Below are 12,939 nucleotides of genomic sequence, written 5' to 3'. Positions count from 1 at the left end.
TGATACACAAATATAGTTGGGAAAATAAATAATAAAAAATATGAATACTTTCTCTCTAGTCATTACTGGAATACAAGAATGTGTCCATTAAAATGTATTGTGTTGATAAAGGGGGAATTATACCATTATATCCTCACAGTAACTTGTGAAGGATGGCTTTCCCAAGATAATCTAGTGGATACTTCATGGATGCACCAAAATCTGAACCCAGATCTTTCTGGTCACTCTGTCCACCACACCGCATTAACACTCCATGGGGGTTACATTCCCTATGCACAATTGAAATGCAACCCACAGAGGATACTTCAAGCTGTGTAAATTGGCCCATAATAAGATCCAAGGGGTGGATAATGGTGTTCTTTGCCTAATATGTAGCTGAAAACTGAAAGACCCACTGGAATTTTGTAAAGCACTAGAAGTCTGAATCGTCTCAGTATCTAATTAAAAGCCTGGGTGAACAAATGTGTCTTGACTGCCTTTTTAAAAGTTGTAAGAGATAAGGAGGCTCTTATTTCAGCAGGGAGCATGTTCCAAAGCCTCGGAGCAGCAATGGAGAAAGCCCATCCCCGAGTAGACACCAGAAGAGCCGATGGCAACTGGCGAACCTCTCCTGATTATCTCAATGGGCGGTGTGGTTCATAGCGAAGATGTTCTCTTAAATACCCAGGGCGCAAGCCGTTTAGGGCTTTATAGGTTATAACCCAAGACCTTGTATTTTGCCTGGAAACTTAGCAGCAGCCAGTGTAAATCTTTCACGATGGGAGTGGTATGGTCTCTCCGAGATGACCCAGAGATCAACCTGGCTGCCACAATCTGGACCAACTGCAGTTTCCAGACTACATACAAAGGCAGCCCCACATAGAGCACACTGCACTAGTCAAGTCTGGAGGTGACCAGCAGATGTACTACTGTTCTGAGGTCATTTATCTTGAGACATGGACACAGCTGGTGTATCAGCCGAAGGTGATAAAAGGCACCTCTGGCCACTGCCTCAACCTGGGGCACCAGGGAGAGGTTTGTGTCCAGAAGCATCCCCAGACTGCATACTTGTTCCTTCTGGGGAAGTGTGACCCCATCCAGAACTGGCAGATCAAAATAATTTCCTGAGTTCCGACTCCGCACAATAAGTACCACTGTCTTATCTGGATTCATTCTCAATTTATCTCCCATCCAGCCCATCACCACCTCCAGGCAGGCATTTAGGGAGATTATGCCTTCTGATTATGCTGACATGGAGAAAAGGATTTGGGTGTCATCAGCATACTGATAGCACCCTGCACCAAATCTCCTAATGATCTCTCCCAGCAGTTTCATGTAGATGTTAAAAAACATTGGAGACAATACGGAGCCCTGAGGGACACCATACCGAAGTTCAAATTTTAGAGAACAGTCCTCAAGGGACACCATCTGGAATCTGCCCTAGAGATAGGTGTGGAACCACTGCAAAGCAGTGCCCCCAACCCCCTCGAACACTCCAGAAGGATACTATGGTCAATAGTATCAAAAGCTGCCAAGATATCCAAAAGGACCAGCAGTCAAACACTTCCTCTGTCCATTCCCAATTGGAGATCATCCATCAGGCCGACCAAGGCAATCTCCACCCCTTAGCCCGCCCAAAAGCCAGTCTGAAATGCATCTAGATAATCAATTTCATTCAAGAATGTCTGGAGTTTGGAGGCCACCACCCTCTCATTACCTTGCCCAACCACAGAAGGTTGGAGACAGACCTATAGTTGCTTAACTCTGAGGCATCCAACACAGGCTTCTTCAAAAGAAGTCTAATAATTGCCTCCTTAAGGCAAGGAGGCATCCTGCCCTCCCTCAGAGAAGCATTTATGATCTCTACTAGGCCTTCTACAACAACATTCCTGCCAGATAGTACAAGCCATGTCGGGCAAGGGTCAAGAGAATAGGTGGTAGACTGCTCTGCTCCAAGCAGCTTGTCCACATCCTCACGAGTCACCAACTGGAACTGATCCATCCTGTATTTAACTGTATTTAAGTCGGCTCAAATACAAGAGATTTTATCCACAATCTCCATTTCCATGACCAAATTTCAATCTGGGTAAAATATTTTATTATGTAGAAAAAGGATTTCAGAAAACAGCTTTTGACATGTTAGAAAATATGAGGCAATTCCCCCTTCACTAACTGAAACTTCTAATCATCTCACTTGGATGAGACTTGCTAAGTGAACAGGGACACTTTTTAAAGTAGTGATTTTTCAATATTTAGCAGCAAGGGAGGAGCAACTGTCTTTATCCACTCCTAGGACAGTATCTGTCCAGTAGCTATTGCTGGTGCCTTCCTTGTGTTTCTTTTTAGATTGTGAGCCCTTTTGGGAGAAGGACGCATCTTTATTTTTTTCTATGTAAATTGTCTCAAAGTTTCTATGAGAACTTTGTTAAAAAGCAGTATATAAATATCCATAGTAGTAGTCTTAACCTTGAGCTTATTGAGACTGAATCATTTCATCATAGAAAGAGTTCTGTAAATATTGGGATGCGCAACATTATGAGGTCATTAGCACAAGCAAAAATTGTGTTCTACCCAGATTTGGGAGCTTGTGTGCTCCCAATTTTTGGTTGTGTGGGTACAAACAGCTAGGTAGGAAGGAGAAGTGATTGAGTGGAAGCAAGGTAGGAGGAAAAGCTACCTAGAGCAAATCGGGGTTCCAGTATTTACTGCACATTTGAGTCTTGATTATCTTTTTATCTGATTTTCAAAAGAAATGTGATAACAATTCTGCAAGCCAGTATACAGCACAACAGATCATAGAATTAGATAGTAAGCCCTTTGGCTCTAGCAACAGGTGCTTTTTCCTTGCCCTTGTGCAGGATATATTTTTTAACCACAGGAGCTAAAAAGGCCAGTGCAAACTATGCTTTGGATTGATTGATTGATTGTTTGATTGATTGATTTAGGAGGCATTTGGGAGTATTCTGCTGCTACAGTGAATGAAGAGCATTGTCCTGCCCACTACACATAACTAAAAGTCTTCTTCACTGATCCAGAAGAGAGAGCAATTTGCCTGAACAGAATTCTATGCAGAAAGGTTTAGATTAGGAATCTTCATATCACAGTTAAGCCATCATGTTTCTTTTTATTATTTTCTGTTATTTCTATTTTTATTTTTTATTATTATTTCAGGTGCAGTGACAGGTTGTAATCTGGTTTGTTTAGTACTGTAGTAGCAGAATGCAAAGCATAGTTTGTATGTCTGCGAGGATCCTATGCAGATGCATTGTGCCTTCCATACTTACCAGGCAACCATATATAATTGTCCATACTACAATGTATGACTGGTTTGCAATGTATGACTGGTATGATCTTTTTAGCTCCTATGGTTCAAAAACAGATCCTGGGCAAGGGCAAGGGCAAGGTTCACTCCTATTACAGTTACAGAACAATATTGTGGTTCTGAAATCTTGCATAACCTGTAAGAGTTGGAAGCAGTATCTTTCATGCATTTGGAGATACTGTTTGCCCATTCCTGACCCTGTGTGGCCTGGTCTTCAGACAGGATTCCTTAGTAGGATACATTGAGGTCATTCACACAACCCAAATACTGTGTTCTACCCGGGTTTGGGAGCTGTGTGTACTCCCAATTTTTGCTTGTGTGGAAGTAAGGTTAGAGGAAAACCTGGGTAGAAGTGATTGTGTGGAAGCAAGGTAGGAGAAAAAGCTACCCCAGTTTTCCTCTAACCTTGCTTCCATACAATCACTTCTACCCAGGTTTTCTTCTAACCTTGCTTCCACATAACCAAAAATTGAGAGCAGACACCCAACTGTGTTCTACCTAAACCTGGGTAGAACACAGTTTTTGATTGTGTGAATGACCTCAATGCATCCCTGCACTAACTGGACAGAGGAGCATTGAACCCCGGAGGCTTCTTTGTGCAAATCCTCCTTCTGCATACACACTACCATTGTATTAAGAAGCTCTTTGATACCATCTAAATTTATAAAAACCAGTTACCAGCATTCCATCACTAGAGTGACCAAGAAACAGAGCCCATTATGTGATGATGCAGGCAAGAGCAGGCTTGCTTCTAAATGGCTGGGGTCCTTGCGGGAGGGAACAGGGTTAGCTCCTGGGGAAGGAAGGGGAGCTGATGTTTCCCCACCAAACTGCATCCCTCTTCTTTCTCCTATGTAGAAGCCACATACTCCTACGAGGAAGAGTAACATGTCAGAGGGTGTTCAGAGGGGCACAGCCAATGACTGAGTGGTGTTTGGTGACGACAGGAGGAAGAAGAAATGAGAGAAGGTGCCAGTAGAATGTGTCCGAGGGGAGTAAATAGTAGCACTGGAACAAAGACCGGTGGAATGGAATGGGTGAAGGGATTGCAGCCCTATCAAAATATCTCTCCTCCCTATGAAATTTTATAGGTTTTTTGATAGTCTCAATATATACAAATGAATTTCCAACATTCTGCCCCATTCCGATGTGAATTCAGTTCGTCCCTGGGTCCGCCTTAAGCCAATCAAACAGACACAGTGGGAATCAATTAGAGGCTTGGTTTAATGCTCTGCAGAAGCAGGTAGACAATGGGGCTCACGCTCCACATTGAATACAAATTGGTTATAGGTGCATCTTACATTTATACGGACAATCTGAATGATGCTGACACAGTATACGTGGCAGTAAAATGGTGGACTAAGTATCTAGTACGCATGCGAATGATTCATTGTTCATCTGGTGATCACTCCTTATTTGGTTACATCCTGTTTTATTAACTTCTCAGCAAAGAATGGTGAGAACCAAGTTTCTTTAGATACAATTTAGTGGAGAGAGATAATCATGTGAGGCCGTGTCCTTGAGCTGGCCTGAGCTGGGCTGGGGTTGCTTTAAGTTAGAATTAGGTTTTCTAAGCAAACTTGGAGATGCTTTGGTATTCTATGTAAAATGGAGTTACTTTGGTTTACTCAAACATGGTATTCTATGTAAAATGGAGTTACTTTGGTTTACTCAAACACATCAATTCTGCCAACAGTATGCCAATAAAAGGTTCCTACCTGGAACAAATTCATGGCTGATCTGAATATAAACAATGGCAGGGTCAAAAGGTTAATAGCCTCCACACCACAGTGCTGTTCCAGACTAAACTTATGGCTGTTAATTAATTAAACTATTACCTAGTCATCAAAAATATATGTTAGCACAGACTTGTTTTAGCACTCAGCATGTCCATATATGGCATGTTCACATATATATGCCACTAATAGAGAATGGAATAAAAATGGTTGGGCCTCACCTACAGGTGAAACTCAAAAAATTAGAATATCGTGCAAAAGTTCATTAATTTCAGTAATGCAAATTAAAAGGTGAAACTGATATATGAGATAGATGCATTACATGCAAAGCGAGATAAGTCAAGCCTTAATTTGTTATAATTGTGATGATCATGGCGTACAGCTCATGAGAACCCCAAATCCACAATCCTAGAAAATTAGAATATTGTGAAAAGGTTCAACAGTCTAGGCTCCAGGTGTCCCACTCCAATCAGCTAATCAATCCATAACACCTGCAAAGGGTTCCTGAGCCTTTAAATGGTCTCTCAGTTTGGTTCATTAGGAATCACAATCATGGGAAAGACTGCTGACTTGACAGTTGTGCAGAAAACCATCATTGACACCCTCCATAAGGAGGGAAAGCCTCAAAAGGTAATTGCAAAAGAAGTTGGATGTTCCCAAAGTGCTGTATCAAAGCACATTAATAGAAAGTTATGTGGAAGGGGAAAGTGTGGAAGAAAAAGGTGCACAAGCAGCAGGGATGACCGCAGCCTGGAGAGGATTGTCAGGAAAAGGCCATTCAAAAGTGTTGGGGACTTTCACAAGGAGTGGACTGAGGCTGGAGTTAGTGCATCAAGAGCCACCACACACAGACGGATCCTGGACATGGGCTTCAAATGTCGTATTCCTCTTGTCAAGCCGCTCCTGAACAACAAACAACGTCAGAAGCGTCTTACCTGGGCTCAAGAAAAAAAGAACTGGTCTGTTGCTCAGTGGTCCAAAGTCCTCTTTTCTGATGAGAGCAACTTTTGCATCTCATTTGGAAACCAAGGACCCAGAGTCTGGAGGAAGAATGGAGAGGCACACAATGCAAGATGCTTGAAGTCCAGTGTGAAGTTTCCACAGTCTGTGTTGATTTGGGGAGCCATGTCATCTGCTGGTGTTGGTCCACTGTGCTTCATTAAGTCCAGGGTCAACGCAGCCGTCTATCAGGAGATTTTGGAGCACTTCATGCTTCCTTCCGCAGACGAGCTGTATGGGGATGCTGACTTCATTTTCCAGCAGGACTTGGCACCTGCCCACACTGCCAAAAGTACCAAAACCTGGTTCAATGACCATGGGATTACTGTGCTTGATTGGCCAGCAAACTCGCCTGACCTGAACCCCATAGAGAATCTATGGGGCATTGCCAAGAGAAGGATGAGAGACATGAGGCCAAACAATGCAGAAGAGCTGAAGGCCGCTATTGAAGCATCCTGGTCTTCCATAACACCTCAGCAGTGCCACAGGCTGATAGCATCCATGCCACGCCGCATTGAGGCAGTAATTGCTGCAAAAGGGGCCCAGACCAAGTACTGAATACATATGCAAGCTTATACTGTTCAGAGGTCCGATATTGTTCTATTTACAATCCTTGTTTTATTGGTTTCATGTAATATTCTAATTTTCTGGGATTGTGGATTTGGGGTTCTCATGAGCTGTACGCCATGATCATCACAATTATAACAAATTAAGGCTTGACTTATCTCGCTTTGCATGTAATGCATCTATCTCATATATCAGTTTCACCTTTTAATTTGCATTACTGAAATTAATGAACTTTTGCACGATATTCTAATTTTTCGAGTTTCACCTGTACTCCGGAGCATATTGAAATTGTTACGATATTCTGCAGCTTAGAATATGGTGCACGAGTAAGCCAAGATGCCATGATTACTAGAATTTTTTTCCTCAAAACCAGGGATCAACATGTACCCCCAAGTAGATAAAACACCTCCAGGCTACCCAGCAAGCAGAGGTTTGATACACTTGTAACCTAAAATACACAAAAACAGTCTAAATATTGGGCATTTGTGCAACTGTTTTATAGCTGCTTCCCTCGTATACACACAGAAATCTTAAGTAGATTTAACTAAAGGTTTATTCAGCAACAACTCCATTTTCTCCTTCTTCTCCCCCTCCCTTTTCCTCCTGACTTCTCCCCCCCCACACACACACACACATTCTACCGGATCCCCCTTGGGACAAATGTCCAAACTGCAAAAGATTACTGAATAGAATGCAACAGCAACTAACAATCCAAACGTGATGCATGAAGTTTACCTCATAAGAGGCTGGAATTCAAGCACTGAGCAAATCAAGCCACACGTGGGATAGAATGGTGGGATGCAGAGATTCCATTGCCCCTTCATGTTTGGCTTGTGAGGAAGGGGCAGCCAGAAATCTAGATCGATGCTTGCAAAATGCAAACTCTCATTCCATCCCATTATCTCACAGGCTCAAACATGCCCAACGAATTGAAATCAGGGCAGGGCTACGTACCAAAGACCATGGTTAGCCTACATCCCACCGTGTCCCTGAGTGAATCCCTTCACTTCCTTCAATTGAAATTAATGGTCGCCATTAAGTCGTATGGAGAAACAAAGTGCTGCACTTGGTGTCAGCACTATGGTGGATGCAATACCTGTATTGTATTCTATCTAGTTACCTTGTGTGTTTTGTTGTTTGGATGTTTGTCCCAGAGGGGATCCTTTGTAGAGTGTGTGTGAGGGTGTGGAGTCAGAAAGAAAAGGGCAGGGAAAGAGGAGGAAAATGGAGTTGTTTATGAATAAAATCTTATTTGAACTAGAATAAGGTTTCTTCGTGTTACTAGGGAAGCAGTTATAAAATATTTGGCGATGAAACTTTGAACTAGTTATGTATGTGAAGCCTGCAAAGCTTGTGAAAGATCCTGCATCTTCATTTCATTGCATTACTGGCCCTACATTCCTGAACTGCTGTGTTTCACTATTGCTGCTACTGGTTGTTTCTCCAGCTTCCTGACCTGCCCAACCCCTGAAGGTACTTTTCCCTTATCAATCCCGAACTCTTGTTCACTGGATGCTCACTGCAGCATGGCTCAAATGCCACCACCACCTTTTTTCTTGTCCATCCCAAGAGAACCTGCTCTTCCATGGAAACAATGGAGGTCCTATTACTGCAATTACTTTCTCACTATGCAGACCCCTGGTTTTAAGCCATACTGCTTCACTGCCTGGGAATATAGACTCATTTGCTGTTTCCTGCCAACTTGGAAGGGGATGCCAATTCTTATGAAGTTGCTCTTCAAGCATGATGATCATTTCAGTCCTACTTTGAATGTGATTGCTGAATGTTACAAGTTCTATCCTAGATCCTAACAGCCTGGTGAATCTATTTATCAGTAAGTCACAGCCCTGCATGCCTTAAGTGTAAGCTGTGAGTTTGCCAACTTTACTGATTAAATGATCAGGGATCAGATTGTTATGAAAGCAAACTGCTCCTAATGCATGAAAAACAGCTACTAGAAGGGCAACGTACCTTGGATAAAGTTATAAAGATGGCTAGGAGGGCAGAAAATGCTCTGCACTGTGCCAAAACCAACCTCCTTACAAGCAAAAGTTATCAGAACTGCCCAGAAAGGTTACCTGGGCATGAGCATGACTAAAAGGTGAATTAAAGAAAGTTTCTGGTGGCTAGGTATGGACAAAAATATTGAAAATGTAATCAGGCACTGTATGGCTTGTGCTGTATCTGACAAATCACAGAAGACTTTTATCACCCCCTTCCTGTTTCACACAATGGCCCACCAGATGTATCTAGGGAGCCCAAAGGCAAGAGGGCATGCCCTCTCTCCTGCTGTTTCTCCCCTGCAACTGGTATTGAGAGGCATCATGCCTCTGAGGCTGGAGGTGACCCACAGCCACCAGATTAATAGCCATGTCCTCCATGATGGGGCCTGTCCTCCATGATGGGGCCTTTTGATAACTAACCCACAAAACAAAGATTTGTTATAGGATTACTATTCCAGGTGGCTGACAACATTACTACAAACAAGATGATCCAGTTCATGGAGGCAGTTTTTGCGAGAGGAGGTCTTCCTAAAGTACTAGTGACTGACAATGGGACACAGCTTACCTCATTTGAAATGGAGCAATACTTGCATAACCATGGGATAAAACTCCCTTCCTCTTTGCTTGTACCATCCTTGAGAGAATGGCTTAATGGAAAGAACTGATAGATTAATGGAGGAAAGTTTATAACTAGCTACTCTGCAACAACCATTCTGGAAAGAGGTAATCCATGAAACTATATTTGCTTATCAAACTACTCCTCATTCTACTACAGGGAAATCGCCATTTGAACTGCTGAGAGGACACAAAGCTACCACCAAACTTACTCAATGGCAACAACTGATAGGGCTTTTATGTGCTGTCTCACCCTGAGGATGCAGAGATTCATGATTAGGTAAGGGAGGAGCAACAAAAATATAAATTGTATGTAGATTGGAAACGGGATATGAAAAAGCAAATGTTTTAGGTGGGGGACTTTGTTTGAGTACAGTTGTCTTAATAAAGTGAGAAAGGGATGTTCCCAATATTCTGGACCAAAACAAATAATCGAAATCCAAGGAGATTCTGTCATATTGGATGATGGAAAGAAACTGAACAGTTTGAGAATTTCCAGTATGCGTACTATGAGACAAGAGGGAAGGGAGTCAGCTTTCAAGAGGAACTGAAGAGGAATTTGATCTTGTCTCCAGTTCTGACTTCACAGATGAGGAAGATGAAAGTGATGGACAATCCTTGGTACCAGAAGAAAAATCACAAACAGTTCCTATGCCAGAGACCTCAAGACTTAGGAGAAGTGTGCATGAAATGAGACCACCTAAAAGACTTCAAGACTTTGTCACTAAATTTTAAATGAGTTCAATACTGGTTGTTATAAGGGGAGGGATGTGTTATATTCTATCTATCAATCTTTCATGTTTTGTTAATTAGAAGTTTGTCCCAGTGGGGATCCTGTAGAGCAGGGATTCTCAACGTTGGGTCCCCAGATGTTATTGGACTTCAACTCCCATAATCCCCAACCAAAGGCCACTGGGGCTGGGGTTATGGGAGCTGAAGTCCAATAACAACTGGAGACTCAGTTGAGAATCCCTGCTGTAGAGAGTAGTGATGTGCATGCCTCCGAACCAGTCCGGATGGGCACGGGGTTTTTTTTGTAGCTTTAAGGGCGGGGGGGTAGTACTTCCCCCCCTCCGCCGCTCTTCCCCCTCCGGCGCTGTGGTTTGTGCAAAAGTCTCTAGGGCGGCAGCGTTCCTCCCTGCCGCCCCTGGCCCCGTCGTTAGCCTGCTAGAGCTGAAATACGCTATGCGCATGCGCCTGCTCTGGCGCGCGTACGCACTTACCGCCGCCACGTGCGCGCTCCATACACGTCACACGTTGACGTGTGACGTCTGCGGAGCATGCGCGCGGCAGCGAGTGCGCATGTGCACCAGAACAGGTGCATGCATGTAGCGTATTTCAGCTCTAGCAGGCTAACAACGGGGCCAGGGGCAGCAGGGAGGAATGCTGCCGCCCCAGAAACTTTTGCACAAACCACAGCGCCGGAGGGGGAAGAGCGGCGGGGGGGGGTAAGTACTACCCCCCGCCCTTAAAGCTACAACCTCCCTCCGTGCCGAGCCGCCGGACTGGCTCGGAACTGGACCGGTTCGGAGGCCTCCAGAATGGCCTCCGAACCAGTTCGGGCACACCCCTAGTAGAGAGTGTGGGTGGTGGAGTCAGAAAGAAAAGGGAGGGAAAGCAGAAGGAAAAAATGGACTTGCTTCTGAATAAAAACTTAGTTAAACCAGAATGGCACAGTGGGAAATAACTTGCCTAGCAAGAATGAGGTTGCTGGTTCCAATCCCCGCTGGTATGTTTCCCAGACTATGGGAAACACCTATATCGGACAGCAGCAATATAGGAAGATGCTGAAAGGCATCATCTCATACTGTGCGGGAGATGGCAATGGTAAACCTCTCCTGTATTCTACCAAAGAAAAACCACAGGGCTCTGTGGTCACCAGGAGCATGACACACTTTACCTTTTACTTTAAACCAGAATATGATTTCTTCATGTTACAAGGGAAGCAATTATAAAACAACCTGCCTTCCACATATGACACTATGTGACCTAGTCTTCACTTGACAGGGACACCGTGGCAGGCAATAATGTGTTTCTTCCCCCTTCCAAAGGCAGCTCTAGGATTGGAATGGAGGAAGCAATATGTTTCTGAGACACCAGCCCACCCTAAAACGCCTCAGGAGTCATGTTCAGAAGAAGTAAAGTGGACCATTGCTTCTTCAGACATGCATGCTGGCAGAGGTGCACCCAGGTAACTTTGGAGCCTGGACCTAAAGGCCTTTGGACGGCCCCCTCCCCTGCAAATTAAGCATCATCATGCTCTGCCGGGCAACCACACTACCTGGGACAGACTAAAGAAGCTTTGGGGCCACCCAGGGACTGTGGAGGCCCTGGACATTGGCTGCGAAGCTCAAGGGTAAGAGCGCCTCTGCACATGCTGGACACAATTTCTGACTTCCTTGCCTTTTCCTTAAGCTACAGTATATTCAGTTTAGACCAGTATTGATCAGGGCCAGGTTTGAAAAAGCAGGCCTGAAAGAACCATGTAAACAAAGTTCCTTCCTATACTGCTCAGTAAATTTGGAAGTCCAAGCTTGCAAAGGAGCAGGTATCCATTCCACAGCTTCTTTCCATGCCAGTGGTACTGCAGTACTTGGGAGAGATGGCACTGGTATGGAAGAAGCCATAGACTTCTCTCAAGTGACCTTGGATTTCCAAAAGCAGCAAGTAGCTGCAGCAGCGCCCATACCAGTAAAGGTAACATCAAAATAAATGGTAAAAGCCTGATACACCAGCCATGTTAAGTTACCTGGTAATGCTTCCATGTGGCAGTGGCATTATGCTGGGAAGAGGGGCTTAAAATACAGAGGGTCTTTCACAAGGGAGCTTTATACTCCCATGTGAAATATGTACATGTGCACACGCGCATGTTTCTGTGTGAATGACTGTACATGTGTTCATTTGAAAAATAAATCTGAGTACAGGTCCCCATAAATGCAGGATAGGAAGTGTATTGCTGTACATGCTTTGAACATAACATGCAAATAGCCATACTTAATAGTTATATGTACATGACATGTGTACATACACACACACCCCATACACAGATCATATTGATACCTGTGATTTGAGCTATAGTAATGCCATTTTGATTCTAACTGAAATGAGCAAGAGTCTCCTCCATTTTGTGTTCCTGCCTGTATGTCATTTAGAAAGAATGTGCCGTGTATGCTTTAGTTCTCACCCTTTCTGTCTTGCTAGCCTTGTGAACTTGCAACATATTGTTTAACTGCTGTGCCTTCCAGCTCTGGTCTACTGATCATGAGAGGGAATGATGCTGATAAAGAAACAGCCCACTATAGACTACGAAAGTAGAAACTTTAACAAAGGCAGCATTGTGATTTTAGGAAGCCTAATATGGTATTAGATTGCCGGACTACCTAGCTAGCTTGTTGTAATTGATGATCATGCTAGAATTGTATCAGTTCTGTATATAAACTCTGGGCAGTTGCCATTATGGGCTACCCTGTCTTTTCTGGAAATGATTCCCAGGGTCTAGCCTGCTCTTTTTTTTACTCTGCAGAGGTAAATAAAGCTTTTTAATGGTCTCTCTTTGGTGTGTGAATCTACTGGCTGAACGCACACCAGGCTAACAACCCGGCTTTACGTTTATCAATATGTGCATTGAACATAATGTGTAAATAAGGCCGGTGACCACTGCACAATCCTTGCAGTGGGATCCGCATGCTAAGCAATGCAGTTTTTATGCAGAACTATA

The sequence above is a fragment of the Hemicordylus capensis genome, chromosome 2 (assembly GCF_027244095.1).
Source record: "Hemicordylus capensis ecotype Gifberg chromosome 2, rHemCap1.1.pri, whole genome shotgun sequence".
NCBI classification, from domain to species: Eukaryota; Metazoa; Chordata; class Lepidosauria; order Squamata; family Cordylidae; genus Hemicordylus; species Hemicordylus capensis.
The sequence above is the reverse complement of the archived record's forward strand: the minus strand, read 5'-3'. Positions refer to the sequence as shown.